The following is a 24,316-nucleotide window of genomic DNA, read 5'->3' as shown; positions in this document are numbered from 1 at the left end:
TCCGAACGCAGGCGTGCCAAACGGTCAAAACGGGCGTTTTAAGGGTGTGCATAATTAACAAAGCAGCATCATCGACCACGTCACTTGGTTGTTTCGTAGCCTGAACTGTTCGCATGATTGCGGTAGGAAAATCCTACCACAAGCACTGCGAGCAGTTCAGACGCCTTTCGATGTACTCGATTAATCAAATAAATAGCAGAGATGACGTAGGATGCAAGCGGCCAGGGGGTGTCTTTACAAAATAGCGAGCGCATGTTTCGTTCGCTCGCTCAGACATAGAGGCATCAACAGACCGCAAAGATGGAGCGCTCAATTTAAATAGCCGGCCCCTTTTTCTGAACGAGCGAGCGCAAATAGCGTCCGGCTCTGAAACAGGCCCTCTGGCCCAAATCACATGCTCCTTAGTTTGGGACCCATATCTACCAATAAAACCTACACGTGGTACACAGTTCACTTTCAAGTATTGATTATCTTCTCATAACTAGTGCTTTGGTGTCCTCAGTGCAGCCAGCAGATATTTATGACAATTGTCATATCGGATTACTCTCCCATACTGACACCTACTCAGACTAGCCCTTCTGGCCCATTTTGGTGCTTCTCTTTATCCTAATCAGAGGACTATAATGAATTTTTGCGGCATATACCTCCCAGCCAAGTGACACTTTTCATCAGGCATATAAACAAGCTTGTGACTTTTGGAACAATATATTTTGTTCCAAGCGAAGTGTGATACATGCTTCGCAAACAAACAAATATTATCTTTGGGGAAATTAAACAGGTAAAGTATTAGCATCCATGTAGAAACCGGGGAAGAAAAGGTGGCTGTCAAAGGGCTCTATTCAATTTAACGCAAAATAAATAGCGCCGGGAGGGAGCTCCTGGAGTTATTCAATTCAGCGTGCTGTTAAGGATTTCTCCTTGCACCCCTTCAGGGGTGCGAGCAAAAATCAGACAAAAGTACAGGCGCTATGCTGTTTTCTGCCCTTAACGCCGCGGAAACAGCATTGCACCGGGCAGTTTAGTCGGAGAATGCCGTTCTTGCGACTAAACACCCTGTTTAAGGCGCGAGGGGTGGGAGAGCGAGCATTCTCCGACCTAACAGAGCGCTGAATTGAATAGCTCCGGGAGCTCCCTCCCGGCGCTATTTAATTTGCGTTCAATTGAATCGAGCCCAAAGACCCTATTTATAATATCATCTATAGAGATTCCATGAAGATTCTCTCCCTCTTTCAGACTTATCATTTGAATCTTTGTAAGGGTACATTAATTGACAGGGTAGTTCAAGCTAGATTATTTGTGGAGGTTAGACTTCCCTATATACACCTAAATTTTCCTGTTTTCAATGTTGCCCATACCAATTTACTCCCCAAGCAAAACGCAGATCTGCAATTACCAACGTTGTATAGACTGATAACCCTACTTAATACTGAATTTAAACTGCTGACTAAAATAACGGGCATGAGGCTCCAGTCTCCTTCCACCTGAGGTGCAAGTATAAATCCAGGTTAAGTAGGGGATAAACAAAAATTGCCAGGCACGCCGTAACTGCATTGCGCTTGTCGCTTATCACAAGAGAAGCTGCTCATTGCCGCTAATGTTGTGCATACTTCCACAAAGTGCCCGTCCTGGGAATTAATTGAATTTCTGATCATGTTTAAGGAGTGCACTTTGCATGATGACAGCAGTTTCAGACATTAACAAAATAGGGGACACGCCTTCAATTACCCTATGCATGGGAGTGTTGGACATTTCGAATTGGGCAATTCAAAGGGACATTCTCCTAATGGAAAATTACTTGCCTGGGTAACTGATCAAGTTGGTAGACTAACAGATAACCCTAGACAAAGTGGCACTGAACACCACTTTCTTTCAGAAAACAGTACTAACTGTTGGTTGTCTAGATGTAGACCTATTTGCCAATCCCTAAAATGCACAGAACCCTAATTTTGAAACCATAGTTTGAAGGGAGCATGGAAGATAGATACTGTCATCTACCTGGATGGAACTGAGGGCCTGATACAGAGCCGGACGCTCTGACCAGAGTGCTCGCTCTGAATCAGGGCCTTCCCTCCTAACTAAAATTGGAGCGGCCTCCTGGCCGCTCGCATAGCTGTGGGTGACCACCCACAGCTTATGCGAGCGGCCAAAAAGATGGTCGCAATGGTCAGGACCATCGCGACCATCGGGCTTGCGACGAGACCCTTGTGGTAGGGTCTCGCTGCCGCAAGCCCAGGAGTGCTTTTGGCTCTATCAGAGCCAAAAGTACTCCCACTGACATCACTAGTGATGTCAGTGGGGCCGGCCCCAGACGGTAGGCGTTCCCATGGGAACGCCTCCGTCTGGGCAGCAACGCCCCCGGCACCCCAACAAAGGGGGCGTGCTGTCCTCACCATTGACAGCACGCCCCCTTTGGTGCGAGACCCATAGCGATAGCTTGGCTGTTGCTATGCGGGTCTTGCGCATGCGCACGACGGAGCTCCCTCCGTCGTTCGCATGCGCACTAGGGCACCATCGAACCGCTTGCGAGTGGGTCTGAATTAGGCCCTGACTTCCTACCTCCAGTGCTGATACTGAAAGGAATGGTTATATCAAATACTCTGGTGTACTCTGAATGGGCAGCCAGAGTATGGTTCTCCCCGATCAGTCACATGTGCAGGGGTCCCAAGATACCTCTATGGTTCTCCAGGGACTGCTCCCGGGGCACCAAAGATCTTCTGGACACATTGCCTCACTGCATAGGATGGCAACAGAACTAGATTGCTACCTCACATAACAATAGCATCACCTACAAAAATATTCATTAATGCTTCCCTTAAGCTGGCCACACACTAGACCAATTTACATCCAACCAGCCAACTTGTTGAATGGTTGGAATGAAAATCTGGTAACGTATGGGAGTAAATAATGATCAGCAATTTGCTCCTAAATTCCAGAAAACAGATGAAAATGGTAATTCAAACAAGATTGTTAAATGTTTGATCTAAACTATTTGTTCAAACAACAGTTTTGGTCCATTTTCCAGTGTTTGGGAGCAAATTGCTGATTGTATTCCTTACCAGATTATCATTCCAACCAATCAACTAGTTGGCTGGTTGGACAGATAATCTTTAGATGTGTGGCCAGCTTAAGTCCACACACTAGGGTAAGATACTGTGCAATGATCAAATATTTTATCCTTCAGTTATCCCAGGGGAATACTAATAATACTTTGTGGCAATTAAATTCTTTTTTACATTGTAGTAATTAATTGGTGCTTAGTGTTCCTGCTGCCTGCCCTGAGCCTTTCCCACCCGCAGTGTCTCGCGGGTGGGAAAAGTTGCAGTGAACAATCACCATCGGATGAATAGACACCGTGCGCATGCGCATGGCATGTATTCACCATGAGGGGAGAGCTTGGGAGAAGCCCAGCACTGGGCAAGCCTACAAGTGTGACAAAATGGAGGCGTGTCACAAGACCATGCACCAGCGCCCCGTCTTTCCCGCAGCCTAGCGGGAACATTAGGTGCCCAATGTTGCAATCAATTGTTTTGCACGCCCATTAATTATCCCGCTGTTCGTGGCCAATGGTCATCTGCTCAGACATTTGGCTCGATTCAATTGCCCTCGATGTAAATAGTGCCGGGAGAGAGCTCCCAGAGTGATTCTATTCTGCGCTGTGTTTAGTCGGAGAATGCCTGTTCTCGCGACTAAACACCCTTTTCAAGACGCGAGAACGGGCATTCCCCGACCTAACTTCCTCGCGCGATGCTGTTTTCCAGGCGCGAAGGGCAGAAAACAGCCTCGTGTCTGGACTTTTGTCGGATTTCTGCTCACATCCCCGAAGGGGTGCGAGAAGAAATCCTTAGTCAGAATAGCAACGCAGTGTATTGAATAGTTCTGGGAGCTGATTCCCGGCGCTATTCACTTTGCGCAGAATAGAATCGAGCCCATTATTGTAGAACAAACTGCAAAACATCAAATTTCTCAGAGCAACCACCAGGTATGTGATAGTCTGCCCAGATGTAGCTAAGTGTCATGCTTCCTAGAAAAAAAAACCCTGTAGTTTGCAGGAATCTATAACATGCGATCTTTTTGTACAAACTAATAAAATTGACACCTGGCATCAGCTCCCATTATATACCTATTGCTACATTTGCAGTTGAGAAACTTAACTAATGTTGATTGTTTTTTCTTTAGGAGTAACAGGATACCAGAAGAGACCTCAGGTCAAATGAACCAGAGTTCTATATATCAGAATGTTTACCCATAGTTGACAGTTTTACAGCTCTACAGCTTCCAATTTTAAATATCAAGTTATAGAACTTCTGGTTCCTTTCCAGAATGTCAGAAGTATTACAAGCTTTTTTCTCAAAAAGTTTTCACCAGCCACGTCTTAAACATGAGGTATTGTATAGACTAAAGCATCTTGGAGGTTTACAACTGCCTCATTTCCTCACTTATTATCACACTGTCTTGCTTACTAGGGTTATGGAATGGTGCAGAGTTGCTGTTAGGAAACAATGGGTGGATATAGAAGCTGCTACTCTTTCTATTCTGATCCCTGGATTGCCCTGGCTACATACCTTCCCACAATTACACCACCCTTTACTGGGCCCTACTATTTCCTGCTGGCGACATTTAAGGACTCAATCGCTTCTCTCACCTTGTCCTTCCTCTTTAACTCCACTGTTTGGAAATCCAGCATTTTCTCCAGGGTTGGCACCAAACTCGTTTATATTATGGCGCTCAGGAGGGATTTTTACAGTTCGCCAATTACTTAACTCTTCTGGTACTTTGCGTTTTCCTACTATACAGTCCAAATGGAACCTGCCTAACAGAGAGATATGGAAATAAATCCAGATTAAGCACTTTCTCATAGGTCTGAGATTCACTAACGCTTATGGCCGTGGGCTCACCTCATTTGAAACAATGTGCATGTCCCACTCCTATCCTTCTCATCCTCTGTCTTTAATTTATAAATTGCTTGTTGACCACCTCTTTTCTACCCGCCCTAAATGCACAAGGGACTGGGAGATAGATTTGCAGGGTTTGGTGGGGGAGGGGGATTGGCCGGATATTTTTAGTAACACATTTTCCAGTTCACTCAATATGTTAGCAGTAGAAATGCACTACAAAGTTTTCTCTCGATGGTACAGATGTCCCAGTCTATTGGCTAAAATGTATACTGGAGGTCCCCAATTTGTGCTGGAGATGTAATGTAGCATTGGGTACTCCTTTACATATCTGGTGGGAGTGTCCATTATTGCGACCTTTTTGGGATAAGGTTATAGAGACAGCAGGTATTATTCTACAGGAAGATTTGCCCTCCTGTCCCAGTTTCTGGCTTCTAAACCTCCTACGTAGACCACAGGCACTTTTTAAAAAAACCTTTCTGTGGCATATACTTAGTGCCTCAAAGGTAGTCATCCCATTACGTACATTGGAGGTCTGCTACTATCCCCACCATGATAGAATGGTTTGCTCGACTGGACCGCTATGGTCTATGGATGACATCATATTACCTCTACAACCTGGTCGGCAAGACTTCACAGCGATCTGGTACCCTTATAAAAATAAGGAATCTAATCATTACAAATCGCTTTGTGAGGGGATGGGATGGTGAAGTGGAGAGAGGTTTATGTCCTCCTTCAAGGGTGCAGTTAAATGCTTTGATAGGCTACTCACTTATATTTATTTTCTTTGTATTGCTTTATAATCTTTTTCCTGGCAGTGAGGTTATTTCCTTTTTCTTTTTTTATTTCCTTTTTCGTGTTTTTGTAAAGTGTTATTTACTTATAAAATGTGACCAATATTTATTGTTCTTTCTCTGACATTATGCCGACTGTATTACGATATGATTTGCTGTTTCTGTACCGGATATAGCATGTTTATTTTATTTGATATTGGTTCTCAATAAAAATAAATTGCAAAACAAATAAAATGTTCACCAATGTATTACAATATGTGGTTAGGCATTTCATATTATGTTACATCAACTTAGTAAACATTGGCAGTTGTTTACAAAACACTTGTGTCTTTTCTTTCTTCCTCCATGCTTAGGGTATTTATACAAATTAAAATAAATAAGTTTGTATTTCAATAATCTATATTTGACAATAACAATAATAATGTTTTTTCACCCATATGCTTAATCAAGCAAAACAATGAATAATTTCTAAGAAGGTGATAGCCAACTGCGAAGACTTCACATATTTATCAATTCTCTAGAACATTCAACTTGTAATACATTGTTAGGAGACATGATCCACTGGATAGACAACAAAGTCCCAGCAAAAACAGGAGCATCAAAACCGAGAGATAGTATAAGTTAAAGAATGGTTGAAATCGCTTAACTAGTTTTTCCCTACCCCCCTTCGCAATAGGTTGAAACAAGTTTCACAGCAGATAAATAATGCACATTAGCTTGGGAGGTAACAAGGTTTACAAGTGGAAAAGGCAGACATTGAGCACGATTCAAATAAACGCGACGTGAATAAGCTCCCGGACCTATTCAATTCTGCAAGAAGTTAGGTCGGGGACGGCTCGTTCTTGTGCCTTAAACAGGGTGTTTAGGCGCGAGAACGTGCATTCTCTGACTAACCTTCCCGGCACGATGCTGTTTTCCAGGCGCTAAGGGCAGAAGACAACATTGCGCCTGGACTTTTATTGGATTTCTGCTCGCAACCCTGGAGGGATGCGAAAATAAATCCTAGTCGGGCTTAGCAGCACATGTGAATTGAATAGCTCCGGCAGCTGATAACCACCGCTATTCACTTCACATTGAATAGAATCATGCCCATTGCAAAGTTCGAAAACTTGCAATAGTATTCTTGCTGATATATGTCTGTCTCGAGTATCAATTCCACCCAGCTGGTGCAAGCAATAGACCGCCATCGATAGTAGGCGTTACCCTATCAGGGATCCTGCAAGGCAAAAGTGTGCAAAGTGTAGTTCCTAAAAATATGGGTCTTTCAATACAAGTCCGTAGACTGGAATCACTGCTGTGGCTTCTTGCAGTCACTAAGTAACAAATGTGGGGGTCACTTCGTATGTGAATATCTGTTGTGCACTACAGAACATAATTTAAGTGACCCATTTCATCAATGGGTTGTAGACATTTTTAAAGCAAAATTAATCTCCGTTAGTATAAATGTTCTCTTATAGTGCTTATGGAGAGGTGCTAATTAGCTTCCAATGGAGTTAACTCTTTATACATTGGATTAATAAATCAATATATCGGAATTCTCTAAGAACAATACAAAGCAAAATACACATCCAAACAGGATGTAATTATAATGTAATCATGCTTTTTATAATAAAAAATAAAATTAAGATTAAAATAATGGCAGAATCATTAAAAAGTATATCCAAGATTATAAATACTATAATAAATTTGATCCTATCAATAATCTTTGATTACTTGCTAGATTATTTTTACCAGAATTGGTTTATTCAGCACTCTATATTTCATATTAATCATTAAAAGTCATAAAAGACCATTGTTATAGATTTAAGTATATTGTTCCAATATCAATTTCAAGATTTACATTCATTTGAATGAAGTGTTTTCTTCTCATATCAATGTATAGAAATAATTTATTCCTATCAGCACAGTATTAATTGCATCGCTTCTTATAAATGGGTAGTAAAGGATACCACCTGAGGGCCACAAGAAGACAAAAGGGTCCTATAGGTACCCTCTTTATCAATCACCATCTTGTAAATGATTGTTTGCCTATATAAGCATATGATAGAAATTATATCATTATTAAAGGAGTTGCAGAATGTGGATTATTCATATACAAGTGCTATTATTGTCCCCACATAGGGCACGATTCTATTCAATGCGAAGTGAATAGCACCGGGAATCAGCTGCCGGAGCTATTCAATTCATATGCGCTGCTAAGCCCGACTAGGATTTCTCCATGCATCCCTCCGGGGATGCGAGCAGAAATCTGACAATAGTCCAGGCGCGATGCTGTTTTCTGCCCTAAGCGGTGTGAAAACAGCATCGCGCCAGGAAGTTTAGTCGGAGAATGCCCACTCTCGCACCTAAACACCCTGTTTAAGGTGCGAGAATGATCCTTCCCCGACCTAACTTCTCGCAGAATTGAATAGCTCCGGGATCTCATTCCCGGCGCTATTCACTTCACGTTTAATTGAATCGTGCCCATAGTGACTAGGACCATTGTGACTGTAACAATATACTTACAGCAAGGCTTGACAAATTTTTCTAAAATCTAGGAGCCAGGATGAAATTGTAGGAGCCAGACCTCCACCCCCTCAAAAAAATTACAGGAGTGAGTAAGGAACACAGCTCTGTGTGTTATTCAACCTTTATACACACTATACTAGTCCACAAAATGGTAACAGTTGAATGGATACAGAAAAATGGAGGCTCCCTCACTGCTCTGCACAGCTCTCCTGCTCCACCCTCCAGTAATACCGGACCACATTTCACATAAAACAATGGTGCCAGAAAGTACAACATACCCCCTCACCCTCATGGTCACACCACTATCCCACTGAAGCTGCTCCGCAATCCCTGGCCATGCATAGACCCTACTGCCAGAGAGCTCTATGAAGCTAGAGATAGGAGACAGTAGACAGCTGGGACGTACAGTAGGACCAGCCTAGCTAGACAGGCACAGACAACAGGGATCAGAGCAGGCCAGTATGGAGAGGAGTCGTCAGCGCAGGCCGGGACGGACACAGGCAGAGCAGTCACCAAAGGCGACACTCAGCACATGCACTCCTGTGCATTATATGAACACCCCAATACTATAGGCACTATCTCCGCCAGAGCTGATGCGGATCTGCTTCTTCCCTCACTGCAAAATCTGGTAGCCATGGCGACCTGGCACCTGGGATTTGTCGAGCCCTGACTTACAGTAGTCTTTTTATCGTTGCACAATGTATACAAAGTAATATTGTGAATCTCCTGATATCCTTACGATAAATGCACTTCGACCTCTTTTCTAGTTAGTGTACTTTTAGGGATTTGCCCGTTGTTTCCTATTTTGTGAGCTGTTGCTGGAGGAAACCGTGCTGATTGTAGTTCAAATTTGGATTTGTAGATCCAAACAAATAGCGTGGGTATTCTGCATTTCTTTTTGTAATGAGCATTGTAATACCTGGCACACGTCTAATATTTGAAAAGATTCCACCCCCTTTTCAGCAATGCATGCTGTACACACTCCGAGTGAGGACTCTTGGCACCTAGCTTTAGGAAATTGCTCCAGGATTTTGGTGAACTTTGTAGATTCCTGCAAACTATTTAAGTGAAAGCCTGCAAGACATGCAGAAAGCTTTGGCTGAAATCTAGGCATTGGTCCACAATTCAGCATTGTTACACAAAAATAACCTACAAGAATTGTCATATGAAAACCTCTCTTACCACATCATCACAAAGCCAACATTTGAAGAATGCAATATGCATGTATAAGTTATATATATATCACATACGCCACCGAAGCAACATTTTCCAATGTAATGTGACACCAAAGCATTCTCTCCCCAGCATGAGACCGGCCAAAGCTAAAATAGCTCATAAAACCATTCAGGAGACAAAGAGGTTTTTTTCCATGATACAGACATCTGCCACTTGCAGCACCTCTGTTCAAGTAAGAGACTCATGTGCTCACAGCTGGAGAAGAATGGATTTTGTAGCAGTGGAAAAGCTATATAGGTTTGTGAGGTATATTACAAGAGAAGTGTATATTTTTCTTTTATTATTGGTGGCTTTAGCAAGCTGCAGCATCTCGGCATGTTTAACCCCAAAATATAAAATGGAAAGGTTATTAATATAGCACACATATTCCACAGCACTGTATGGAGAATATTTAGCCATTCACATCAGTCCCTGCCCCAGTGGAGCTTGCAATCTACAGTATATTCCCTTCTACATGTAGTCACAAACACTATGGTCAGTTTTATTTTGGGAGCCACTACCATTATATTTTTGGAATGTGGCAGGAAAGCAGAGTACCCAAAGGAAACCCACGCAAGCACAGGGAAAATATACTAACTCCACACATTTAGGGCTATGGTAGGAATCAAACCCAAGTGCTGTGACACAGTAACGCTAACCATTACACTGTCCGTGGTGTATTAAAAGCAAAACACTTTTTGTTTATGGAAAATAAAGTCACATTTCAGATGTATTTGTTTTCCACACTGTCCCTTCCAAAAAGGCATATTCTACATAGGTTTAATAGTATTATGGTAGCCTTACAAGGCGAATCATTTTAAAAAGGAAAAAACACCCCACATCAAATGAGGCGACCTCTGTGTTTAGTGATGCCAGGATGGGGGATATCTGGGCATTAGGAACCCCATCTCTAGACTTAAAACTTTCTGTAGTACTTGGTGTTATTGTCAGAAAGTAACTACTAAATGAACAAATTATTTGAAAGAGGAGACTCAGCTCTTTTAAACAAATGTGCCTCTTTGACGGCGATTCAATTGTTGTGTAGGCAATGATAATTAATGGTGCCTAGTGTTGCAATTCAATTGTACTGGGCGCTCATTAATTATTGTGGTCTTCACACCCTATTAGGCCGGGTTTAGCCGTGTAAAACGGTTAAACCAGTCTAAAGTACTGGTTAGGGTGCCCAAATTCCGGTTAGAGCACCCTAACCACCGGTTTAATGCACATTTTTGCTCATAACCTCTTAAATGTTTGTGCCGGTGGCCATCACATACGAACGGAGCAACAATTGAATTGCTCCGTCAGGCGTCCTGAAAAATAAAAGCCACCTTGTAAACAACTGACTCACCCCACTTCTTCTACATTTTCTGCAGTGCAGGTTGAGATTGTCTGGTGTGCACAGGTTGGAAGCAACAAATAGACCAAAGCTTTGTCTTAAGCCGTGTACACATCAGAACGATGTGTTCCCAGCCAGTTCGCCGGCCAATATCGCACGATGCAGTGGTACGACGGCGCAATGTAAAATGACAATGCAATTAGCAGCATGGCATTGAACACGATATATTTTGATTGACTCTGCAACACGGCCAACTGGCAATTGCCAGTGTACACTGAATGATCTTCACGATTTGTTGTTCCAATATGCCTGGAAACAACAAATCGTTCTAGTATGTTTCCGGCCTTACACTTTACAAAAGAGTCAAAATGCTGGTATAGTTCAAATGATACCTGTTACGTGAACGATGTGAACCTCCCACGTAGTTATATAATATATAAAATGAAGAAGAGAAAAATACACATTTTCTAATACTGTATAATGCTGGGTATACACTGACAGATACATTGGCCGATCAATTATCGGCCAATATATCTGCTGCACATCGGCCAGTGTGTACCCACGATATGTCGTTCACCGACATATTGCATTGGCTATGCTGAACAGCGGATGGACAGATATGTCTGCAGACATATCTGTCCACCGGCAGGTGTGTACGGGCGGTCGGTAGACCGCCCGTACACACACACACAGCGGCAGCAGCGAGGAGGGGGCGGGACACAAGAAGATGATGGCCGTTCAGTGTGTATGAACGACCATCATCTGCAGATCACTCGATCTGCAGATATATTTGTCAGGTGTGTACCCACCTTAAAGGTGGGTACACACCTGACAGACATATCTGCAGATCGAGTGATCTGCAGATATATCTGCAGATGATGGTCGTTCATACACACTGAACGGCCATCATCTGTCTTACTGCGGTTCCCAGCGACCAAGGGGCGTGTCCCGACGGGCCCGCTGTGTGTACGTGCGGTCTGCAGACCGCCCGTACACACCTGCCAATGGACAGCTATGTTTGCAGACATATCTGTCCATCCGCTGTGCAGCACAGCCAATGCGATGTCAGTGTGTACCCAGCTTTAGCCTTGGATGTATTAATGGTCTGATAATAAGGCACTACAGATGGATATAAACATGCTCACAAAGGTTGTTTCAATTCTTCTGAGTGACAATATATATTTCTAAGAGAATCTACTCTTCCCAAACACCATAAGAATAATTGCCAATAGTATAATACTATTAAAACCAAAATAGATGGAACAATTTCTCAAAATGCAATCACATGAAGGTAAAGTTAAAAAGTATCTTTAAACCATATGCAGACTCTGGATGACATAATGCCACTTTAAATGTATATCTTCAGTCACCCTTATGACCACAACGTGCAGGCATTATAGGTACAGCATGTCAACAGAAGTAACTTTTTACATGCATAAAATACAGCATGCACAGTCGTTTCCATGCACCCTGCAAACACATGCACACACCATAGAACCAATTAAGTGTCTCAACGGAAGCATTTGGCAGGAAATAATACTGGCTTTTTACAAAGGAATGTTTTTTTCAAATAACATAATGCAGGATAGATATTAAATACATCATGACACAGTTCTGTTTATCCTAAAGGTGCCTATCCACTAGAAGACAGGCAAAAGACTGCACTGTTACGACATTGTCGTTTGTCAGTCTGTGATGTGCCTACACTGAACGAGCAGTCATTCAGTGAAGGCACATCAATCATCTGCAAACATGCTGAACCTGACATTATCGTCAGGTTGTACAGCATGTTTGCTCGATGACAGATGTCTAAACGACCAGCGGGAGCACGCATCGCTGGTCATTTTAGACATTTTTTAAACAATCTGCAAACGATTTTCAAGCGATTATCCAACTATATCGTTATCGTTCAATCACTCATTTTAATCGTCTAGTGGATAGGCACCTTAAGATTGTGATTCATATACAAGTTCCCACGTATGCTCACACTATGATGACCACCATAAAATAACTAATAAGGGGCTACAGCCTTTGGAAGAGAGGGCTCCTCTCTTTCAAATGACATTTCCCCTAAGTTTACTAAAGGCAGGATGGGAAGATAGAACACTGCTAATTCTCTCTTCCCCACTTTTTGGCCTTTGAAAGTTTCTGTGATGTAGTGCCTGGAAGGGGTGGTACTCAATGCCATGGCAAGTTGATAAAATACTTGATGGAGGGGAAGGGCTTGATTATAAGTCTCAACCCCCATTTGCACTCTTGCAGTGTAGGGGTAAATAGTTTATATAGCAGAGCTTCTCACAGGGCCTACAGAGAGAAACTCATCTGATCATGTTTTTGTATGACAAAGGCAAGCCAAGTTGGGGGGCCAGGGTGGCATCTGCCCCCTGTGCTGGTAGAGCACTGATGATCTGCGGCTGCAGGTTACGCTGCAATTGCATGCCTGAAGACTAGGGGGCAGGCAGAGGATGCTCCCGGGCAGCCCCTATTGGGTTTTAGCACACAATCAGAGCGGCCGGGCTGCATTCTCTGCCTGCCTCCTGGCCACATCATCATGCAGTCAGCGTCAGTGACTCAAAGTGACTTCTTTGTCCACACTGTTACAGGGGTCAGACCCTGTGAACAACTGCTACAGTGCTTATTCGTAAATGGTGCCTGCGATTCATCAATCACAGTTGTTGGAGGGCTGCATACAAATTGGTGGATAGTTGGAGTGGTCCGTAATAGTACATGAAGTTGAAGCATTCCGCAAGATGGAGAGGGACCAAGGGAATGATGAGTTATGTGTTGGGTCACCCCATATATCAGAGGCACTTAACTGTACGTATCTCGAAACTTAAGTGCTGACAACGCGGACAATTGAACTGCTCCGAGCACTCATTCCTGGAAATAAACAACATCGCATTCAATTGAGTTGTCAGTCAGCCCCTGGTGTATGATCACAAAAAACAGTAATTCTAGCGTGTTAAGGTGCGTACATACGGTACGATTAAAATGCATGATAACGATATCGATCATATTGTGCATTTTTCGGTGCCTCCAACCCAAAAACGACCTGCGATGTGCGGGCACGTATGGACAATAAAGAAATCGTCCATCGACCGTGCATGCAGGCAAACCTGGTCAATATCAGGTCACTAAAGGGACCCGCAATCTTTGATCGCGGGTCGTTGGTGGTGTGCTGGACGATCATCCAGCACACCCGGAAGATCGTTCAACGATATCGTTATCGTTGACGATCGTCCAGTGTGTATGCACCATTATCCTGAAAGTTCTGTAAAATGTGTCATGCCATAAACCAGATTTGCCCCACATGGCATGTCGTTGTATTCACAAGTACAGCCACTGATAGACAGACCACTCTTAAGGGGCCCATACATCTAGCCACTATCGTGGCAATTCCCCATTCTGCCTACAGTGGGGATGGGGAACCGGAGCCATTCAACATTGTGAAAAGTCTCAATTCCCCGTACCAGACCTGAAAATGGTTGGACTCGGTGAAATGGGGATTTTTTACAGGTTAAATTTCCACGATCATCAATGGCAGACCATCCACGGATTGGAAGAACGGGGGACGAGGGCCGTAGATGTATGGACTGCATTACCCTTAGCTGCATGCTGGTTTTCAAGTCTCCAGAGAAAAAAAACTGGCATTGAAAAACTAAGGAGAAGACCTCCTCCTGCTGTACAATAAGAGTTTTGGGAAGTTCATACGCAATAAACAAACCTCTACTGTAACACTGCCATGGTGCTTTTCAATCAGGCCTTTGTAGCTGTGCCTCTATCTTATATTATTTGTTTCTTTTTAATATCAAGGCAACACTACCCTGGAAAATTATTTCATTGAATACCCTTACATAGCATCTACTGCATAAAAATAGTTTTAAGTGTCAGTTCTACATGTTGATATAGTTTGTCTTCATTAAAAAATGAACTCCCAAATTAAGACAAGTTATAAAATGGATTAAGTAGAGCTATTGCATGCATCCTGCTCCACTCACAAATTAGCAGAAATACGTAGGCTCATAGATCCAATGGGGCAACAGCTAGACCTCACCTAGTAACAGTAATGAAATTACAAAAGGCCAAATGCATCCGATTTCAATCATAGAACCCATAAAGATATATATTGGGTGGAATTCAATTATACCACTTTTCCACCAAAGCACCGAGTGTGACCCGTGATTTAGAACACAGTTCCAAAATGGATCAGACCTGAGATAGTCCTCTTTTCCACCGTGATGCCGATCCAGGTTATTCCCGGATCGGCGCCGTTCACAGTGCACATGGTTGTAGTGCTGACACTTGGAGATTACATCATCTTCTTGTGCCGGAATGCGGCTCTCCCGTGCTTTAAACGGGACCCAGGTCGGATGATCCAGGTTACCCGTTTCCACTGCAGCTCACCCGGGTCCTTTCTGGAAAAAACCCTGCTAGGTACCCAGGAAGGATTCCTGTCTGGAACCATTTCCACTGACAAAAATCCAGGGTTGTTGCGCGTTCATGTGCAATAACCTGGGATTTTCCGGTCAGCGGAAACGAGGTGTTAGACGCAAGGGGATGTAGCTCTAGGGATGAATGTCTGCTTATTCAATTACCCTCATTGTAATCCTGCAACTAGCGAATTTCTGCTTGCACTCTCCTGAGGTACGAGTAGGAATCCGTACTAACTAGTGCCTCAGGGATAGTCTCAGGTAACAGCATCACACCTGGCACTTAGAGCCTGATTCAGAGATGGATGGATTTGCAGAGCTGCACACAAGCGGCTGTGCAATACCGTCCATCTCTGAGGCAAATGCAAAAGGAGGTGTCAGACAACTCCTTGCTGCATTTGTGGTCCCAGCACTACGACCGACGTCGCAGGCTGGGATCCTACTCACAACCATTGCGACTGATGGTCATGATGGTTATTCCTTTGCCAGGCTGAGGAAACTGAAGCTACCCGCAGCCTGACCGGGTGCTGGTCACATAAGAGGCCGGAACTGCGTCCGCCGACTCCGGCCTCGTCCCTCACGGAAAACAGTAGCGACACGCCCCCGTTTCCTGGAACAGTGACCAGCCACGTCCACACTCCGCTCTCCAAATAACACTGCATGTAAATCATGCTACGAATTAGGGGGGTCTGCTAGCGTGATCGCAGGACCCGTTCTGCACACGCCGCTAAACATCGTACATCTTTAAATCAGGCCCTTAAATAGGAAAATAGTGTTTACAGTGACTAAGCTGCATCTCCCAACTTAAGTGGTTTTACAATTGAATAGCTCTGGGCACTCATCTCGCGAGCTACATTCTCTCGCTTCTAATTGAAATCCCCCCATTAAATTAAAACACAATTTCGAAGCCCCAAAGATTGTTACAAATAGCAAGTGACAACCATTTAATAGGCACACATGTAAAGTTAAGTAAGCAAAATGTAATAGTCTATGAAGAATGAATCATTGATACCCTCACACATCCCGCCCACTTGAATGCTACAAATGTACAGCAAGAAAAAGCAGCATTTTAAAATAGTTCAAACGGTGTCGCAGTGAAACACTTCACCTTACATCATGCAATATTTCCCAGGCTGAACTAGTCTTGTGTGACTGGAGGGACTGATCTAGTCCTATGAACAATATGATTTTATGGCTGGATATCACACATCCAAAATAATCATTATAAAGAGGAAGATTAATAATGAAATGAATACATTTGAAAGGGCACATAATATAATTGGTGATACAAGTGGATAATAAATTGCTGTTCTGTTCTCTAATTACATCAGTACATTGACCTAGCACAGCACGCTCCCCACAGGAAACAAATGCAGATAAATTTCTCAAGAGGAAAGTTTAAAATTTAGAGATTATTAAAGAAAAATAAAACAAAAGCCTTTTAAGACATAACAGATACTGAATGGTGTGGTAGAAGATTAAATTGTAAAGTCGGTTCTTAGAAGGGATGATGTGCTGATTGAGGAGAATATTTTAGTTTCTCTAGCCATATTTTCTTGGCCAGCATTCATATTCAATAAGCCACCTTCCATTCAGGATAAGGTGTGGGTAAAGTGCAAAAGAAAATTGCAACATGAAAATGGTAGGAGACTCTTGCTCATTAAGTCTTAAAATCTATAGAAATTTGTGCAACATCATTGGTTACCACTGTTTTTAGATTGAATTGAATAATAACTTTTAGGAACTCAATTTATATAGATAAACACTGTAGCAACCACTGAGTTATAAACTGCCATATAATCCCATTTTACAAAAATAAAGTTTTGCTAAAAACATGTCACAAAAGATGGAATTCAATTGAATGTGATATTGAATATTGCCAGAAATGAGTGACCGGAGATATTCAATTGCCCACATTACACCCTGCACTCAAGTCTGGCCATGCGTGCCTAATGCCATTGGTTTAGTCGTGGTAAACGCATTTTCCGACATAAGTGCTGGGCACGATGCTGTTAGCGCATGCTGTAAGCCTGCAACTAGCATTGTGGCATTACTTCAGGAGGGTGCAAACAGAAATTCTCGGTTCCCTAGAGCATCAGTATTTTTTTCACGGCACTCCTAGGCCGAAAAATTCTTATTGAGAAATTCTGAAAAAATGAGTAAAGTAAATTATGCTTATGGTGCATACACATGGTCAGATTTTTCCTTCAGATATGAACGATAACTATGTAAAAATCGTTCAGTCGTTCATATCTGAAGGAAAATCTGACATATCTGACATACCTGAACGATGGACGATCAACGATGCGCGTTCCCGATGGTCAGATAACGATTTCTGACATCTGATGTGTTTGCAGTCAGACTTTGACGATTAGATTCATTTTCATGCAGTCAAAAATCGTTCAATCGTTCATCTGACAAATCTGACCGTGTGTATGCTCCATTACATGCGATTCTAAAGCTGCATACACACACACAAAGATTTTATGAACGATTTTCTGTCAGATTTTTTAAAGTGTAATGAACGATTTTTTTAAACTACGAACGATTTTTGCATATTCCCTTAATGAAAATCATTGAGTTGACAAGTCTGACTGAACTACAAACGTGAACGAGGGGGTGGGTATGAAATCCCGGCTGACAGGATGCCGCTGGTCAGAATACAGACAGCGGCATCCAGACAGTCAGAATCCCGACACCCATAGGAAAAACAGGTATTTTCCTACCCCCCCCCTCCCTGGTGCCTAACCCTAACCTCCCCCTTCATGCACCCTAAACCTAACACTCCCTTTCCGATGCCTAAACCCTAACCACCTCTTCCCTAATCCTAACACTCCCTACACGGTGCCTAATTCTAACCCTACCCCTGAAGCATAACCACGCTACCTAACCCTAACCTCCCTCTAACACCAAGATACTTACCTTCGGGATGCCGGCTATCAGGATTTCGGCGACAGTATTCAGACTGTCGGCATCCTACACGCCGGGATGCCGACTACATCCCCACTCTAGTACCAACAAAATCAACATTAGATTTATAGCAATAACATGACAGGTGTACAACACACTATGGATTTTGTTAGATTTAAAACTCACTACAAATGAAAAAAGAAATGCATATTCTCTTGACATCAAAATATAACCTGGTGAGCATAATGTTATATTATGGTTTCATTCATCAACACAAAGAAAAAGCATTTGCCTAGTGTACACCCTGACATATGACAAAGAAGTAACTCTCAATTATTATTGGTGGGCGAAATGGAAAAGTATACTTTATCATGTCATCGACAGAAACATATATATTTATCACATTGCACGCAAAGTATTATTCTGGCACAGAGGAGACCCGCACCGGCAGCGGACGCCTCTTATCTGCAGCTCGCAGTGATTGGGGGCAGCTCATTAGCTAGCAGTAGCAACACGCCTACTACTGCTACAGCGGCCGGCGGCGGTGCCGTGGCGCACGCTGCCAGGTAACAGACATGAGCTGGGAGTAACATTCCCGGTTCCCGGGGATCACACTTACCCTAATGATGACAAACCGCAGCCCCTGCACTATACAGGAAAGATGGCGCCTCTCCCCCGCCTGGCCACGCCTCCTTCTCCCGTAGCCGGCAGCCAATCACAGCGACTACGTGCAGGGTCGTAAATATCCAACAACAGGGGCCTTCCGATTTTGCCTGGGGGCCGGGATGCACGGGCGGGAAAGGGAGATGAACGGCCCGGGACTAAGCAACCGTGATACGGGACAGATACGTTACGTGACAGAGATGCTGCTGTGTGGTACGAGCCGTGTAGGTGGTTGCAGTGTGGGGTCACTGTATCTCTTCATGCGGATACTCCGGGAGCTCAGGCTCGTGCGACAAAGACAATGCTGCAGCCTTCGGTGTGTCTGTAGTCAGGCAGCGCCTGCATATGTATCTGTACCAGGCGCACAGAAATCCTAGATTAATCCAATGCAAAATATCATATAGGTAAAGTCATTAACTGGAAATGTCACTAATGGTTATCGAAAACCAAGACAAAAATACCCAAAGGCTCATTTATTTCTCTAAAAATTGTCATGTACATTTTATAATGGTATTTTAAAACATACACTGTATGTGTGTGGTGTGTGTGTATATATATATATGTATGTATATATATATATATATATATATATATATATATATATATATATATATATATACACACGTCCAGTGTTTTCATTAGCATCTTCAGATTAAAGTTCATAACTATATTTACATAATGGTTAAAGTGTGTAGAGCCTATTGAACAGGTGTGGTATATGCAAATTTAGCATTCAGCAGCTAAAATAGTTAGTACATACCCAAAATATTACCTAATAGGGTTCTACGCAGTAAATTTTATTTTAATTGCTTTCAAATAGTACCATAATGCTGATCTCTTCCCTGAGGCTCCATCAGACCCTCTATTTAGTGAGGTCCACTTTACATACGGATTAGTACATTTTTAATAAGACTGAATGGGGTAGATGTATTATAGTGGCACTTAACGTGCCGCTATAACGCTTCCAGCTTCGCCTCTTTACCGAGGCGTAGCAGGAAGCACTACCGATGAGATGTAACTCCCCCCTCCGGCGCTACCCGCTAGAGACAGCAGCGCATCAGCCTAGTACTGATGCGCTGTGTCTCCCGGCCGGCTCCACTGAGCATGCGCAGGATCTCGCAAGTATCGCGAGATCCCCGCCGGCAGCCGCCGCAGCAGGGACAGGGCTGTCCCTGCTGTGGGGATAGGCTAACGCCAGGCTGTAGCTGTCGATAACGACAGCTACAGCCGGCCGAACGGTCATGCGTTATGACCGTTCGTACATGGCCCTGCCGTCGGTGCTGCTATCTTATAGATAGCAGCGCCGATAATGACAGGGGCGCACAGCGCCCCTGTCATTTACCGCCCAGACCCCCGATCATACATCGAGGAGAAGCGCTATCAGCGCACATAATGTGCGCTGATACCGTTTCTGGGCTTCGTACATCTCCCCCATTAAGAGCTGACCATACGCTGCAATATTGTAACTACTATCCATGTACAGTATGAGCCCAAAATCACAGCATGTTGCTCCATAATAACCATTGATAGGATAATTTTCCAGCATTTACAATGCAGTTAAAACATGGCTGCTGTTGGTCTGTGTGCTGTCACTGATGGGACACAATCAGCTCGCAGGGGATTAGCCTGAGATATGAAAAGCTTAATCTTGCCTGATTGAAACCAGATTTTACAGTGTTTCTATTGATTCACACTTCAGCTGCAGGATCATCTGATGGGTGGCAGCACAATTAAATCTGTACACCTGCAAGGTGCAAGAATAAAAGGAGTTAACTATTAAGCTAGGTACACACTAAACAATAAATCTTTTTTACGTGCATCGGAACGTTCTATCGTACACATCGTATAGCCCGATCCATCATTTATGGCTGTCATTCATCGCATCGTCCCTTCTGCTGTTCTGCACAGCAGATGGGACAATGCAATGAACGATGGAGTGCTGTTACATGCAGCGTGTAACAACACATCTCACCATCATAAACCAGATTGTGCAGTGTGTACGGTGCACGATGTATCACTGCATCGCAAAGTCACTGGGACACACCATCACATGTTGATGGTCTGTACCCAGCTTTAGCTTCATGTGGAAATTCTGCAGCCCTCTTGAAAAAGTTCTTAGTGATGTTGTAAAGCCTCATAGGACTTCTTCCTAAAGACCTGAAATAAACAGAAATTAATGCCCCCAATGGGGTAAATATAATAGCCTGCACGATGCAGGCATCGGTGAGTTTCCGGTTAGCCTGCCCAATGTTTTAAAGAGGCAATCATTTAAAAGGCAAATCCAGGTTGGTTTTGCCTTTTAAATGATTGTCCCTTTAAAATATCGGGCAGACTCGCTGGAAACTAGCAGATTTCTGAATTGTGCTTGCTATTATATGTATCACAATATATTCACTGAAAACTCCTCATTTGTAAGGAGCAACACTTCTTTAGGGATGGGACATTGAAAGAAAATATTGATAGAACAGTTTTAACAGAGGTCAAAAAACATTGTTTAGTCATAAATATTGGTTCAGAAACACCAATGGTTTCCAATATTTCTCCTTATTTGAAGCAAACGAGCTACTTCACTCCTTGAGACCATCGCAGACCAGAAACGGTACCAGGAGTTGTTTAGAGTTTACTGGTAAGTAAACCACCTAGTGCAGGACACTACGACTAACTCTGACTGCATACATACCGTGGGCCCCAGGACCACAACACATAATGGCCCCACACTCCTTACAAATACCTGACCATGGGCACTCAGGAGGAGTATAGTTACACTATAGATTAGGTGTACCCCTGATAGGTAACACCCCAATCCCCATAAAGGACCTCTATTCAGATACTATCACTACTTACGAGGAGTCTGCAGCTGGCTGAGGAGCAGTATAGCCACAGGATATATGTATTAAGGGCAACCCCTGAAAGGTTGCACCCCAGTGCCCATAAGGATCACCCAGCAAAGTGGGAGTATATGCTATACAGTGAAAGTCTACCATAAAAAGAAAACTTCACAAGAGCAAATAAAACTGCTTCACCACAAAGTGCAAACCATTCATAAGCCTCAATAATAAAAAGGCCAGATTAGACTTTGCCAAAAAAGAAAACCTAAAAAAGCTAGCCCAGTTCTGGAATAGCATTCTTTGGACAAATGAATCTAAACGTGCATACACATGTAAAGATTTCTACTTCAGGGTCCATAGGGGGTCCACAGGGTTGACCTTGGGGTATAGGTTGGGAACCAAATCTGGGCACCACGCAGTTAAAGCTTTTAGCTCCCAGGATGCACTTGGGTCCACTCTCCCTATAACCCCTCCCCCCAGCCAGAGGCACCTCAGTTTAAGTTGTTGCCCGACCAGAGTCGGGTCACCGTTACTGCAGGGGGGCTGCTTAGCAGCCCCTAAGCTTATAATTTATTTTAAAGAGTTTTATGTTATTATTTTTTACTACTCTTCAGAGCGGCAGCATCAGACTGTCCAATGGACGTCTAAGCTGCCGCTCCTACACCCCGCCGACGCTGCGACGCCAGTACAGATCTGGGGATCGCAGCGGGACCCCAGAGTCTGTACTAGCCGGGCTCTGGAGGACTCCCTGGGCTGCTGCCGGATCGACGGGGACAGGTAAGTCGCGTGGTCACCGCTTGCGGTGACCCGCGTGTACATGCAGCCTTATGCCTCCGGTCTCTGGGGACAGACCGGAGGCACTAGCGGTGGCAGCGGGCTCCCCCTCCATGGAGGCATACCCCGCGTGTCCACAGCCCACCAGGGATTATAGCGGGAGCCGGCATCCCGGGGGGTTAATTGCTAGCCAGGGGAGGAAGCCTTCCCTGTCTAGCGGCTCCTCAGCTCAGTGCGCCTTTCAATACTACAGTCTGGCGTCGCTGAGCTGCTTCCTCCGCGGGCCACGCTTCTGAGGTCTCCAGCGGCCATTATCTCTCGGTGGTGCTGCAGAACTCCTAGGATGACAGTGAGCCCAGTCCCCCTGCGTACCTGGCCATTTTGGGTGAGTGTACACAGCGCTATAGCCTTCCCAGACACTGAATCTGGGCAGTTGAATGTAGCGACATTGTGCAGTATATTATATGTCATGCTTATGTATGTACAGTATATATGTCTGCATTGTATGTGACTTATGCTAGTGCTGACTCTCTGCTTTTTCTCTCACCTGTCAGTGTATATCTATCCCTTTTCTTTATCTGCCCTAATACAGGTGTACCTGGGGTGGTTCTGAGACCTCACATATATATACTTGTTAATATTTGTGAGGTTTGTCACATACTGTTGCGTGCTGCACGTTGCCATATTTTAGATGGAACTGTGTGTTGCATACGCTGATAATGGGTCCCTGCAGCTACTCTTAGCGTTAGTCAGGACCGGTATGGCGCTGCTTAATATTTCCGTCAAGATAGTCAAATATATCTGACCAGGAGATTGCACACGATACTGCACCCATTATTGCTATCCTGCAAGTCATAGCCTGCAGGAATTAGTGCGGAGGATTTTAACTCAGAAAGGTTTATGTATGCGGCGCCATCTGGTGCCGGGCCCCTTGCACGACCCCCTTAAAGGGCGGTTTATTTCTCAGGATCCTCTCCTTTGAGGATCGCCGGGCGGGCCCCATTGTCGTCACTCGCTTGGAGTTACTTCACCATACTGCCCTTTTCAACTCGGGGTATCTCGCAATTTCTTGCAGTTTATCCCTGTGTCACAGATTATCGCTCCCTGCCGGGGTTTTTCACAGTACATGAATTACCTCCGATACCACATCGGTCTGTCATTCCCCTTGCAGGGATTACCACAACGGCCACCCTGGTGGATGTCGTTTTCTACGAAATACTAAATGGCGTGATATACGCCCTGTGGTTACTTCCCAGTGGCTCTGCCGTGAACTGGATGGTGTATTCGGCTCTTTCCCTCTCACATGGGGGGAGCCGATTTCAAGTATTATTATTATCCCTGCTTTGGGGCTGGTAGCCAGGTTCATTCTGGATATAGAGAATGTCGATCCTGCACCTGTATCATACATTTCCCGTTTCTGCCCAGCGGGTGGATCTCATGGCGGGAGTCTGGCTGTCGCCAGATACGAGGAGTCACAAAGGCCTCCTGTTTCCCATCCCTGAGGGTCCTCACAAGTAATGGAATCTCCTTCTGGGGTGGATTTGTATGTTCATCGTCGGATTACAGGCATTAATACGTCTCCCATCCCAGCCTGGACGGATTTTACGGATCCGTAGGTGGTAGCTTTGCCTGAAATCAATGTACTCGTTTTCAGGGCCTGTTGCCCGTCCTACCATGGCCATCGCATGGTGATGCTTTTGTAACGTTTTTCCCCTCCAACACATCTGGGGTTCAAATGTCTTTTGCCGCTCACATAAAATATGCAGTGGTCGTGTGGGATTACCTACATGGGATGCCGGTCTTCTAACTTTCAGGGTTTCGGCTGCGACTGTATCCGCCGCAATAACCTATGGCTACGTCATGGGAAAGCAGAGGTGCAGACTCCTTCCATGGGGAAGATCTTGTTTGGTCCTGACCTTGACAAGATTGTTGCATCATTGGCAGTATCACTAATGGAGAGATACTG

General features: G+C 44.1%; 1 protein-coding gene across 2 annotated transcripts in view; it reads right to left on the bottom strand.

Moving 5' to 3' along the window:
- The window catches only part of HNRNPR (heterogeneous nuclear ribonucleoprotein R), a 46,830-nt gene extending 27,787 nt beyond the window's left edge, over positions 1-19,043 (bottom strand). The window contains exon 1 of one of the 2 annotated variants that reach the window (XM_088451164.1): positions 18,705-19,043. The gene's annotated coding sequence lies outside the window, so the exon portion shown is untranslated. Of the gene's footprint in view, positions 1-4,642; positions 4,780-18,704 lie in introns of those variants that run through there. The other variant, XM_088451165.1, reaches the window with a different exon arrangement.
- Between the last annotated feature and the right edge of the window lie 5,273 nt (positions 19,044-24,316).

The sequence above is a fragment of the Taudactylus pleione genome, unplaced genomic scaffold, assembly GCF_031769625.1.
Source record: "Taudactylus pleione unplaced genomic scaffold, aTauple2 ptg000539l, whole genome shotgun sequence".
Classification (NCBI taxonomy): Eukaryota; Metazoa; Chordata; class Amphibia; order Anura; family Myobatrachidae; genus Taudactylus; species Taudactylus pleione.
This window is presented reverse-complemented; position numbering and strand designations above follow the sequence as displayed.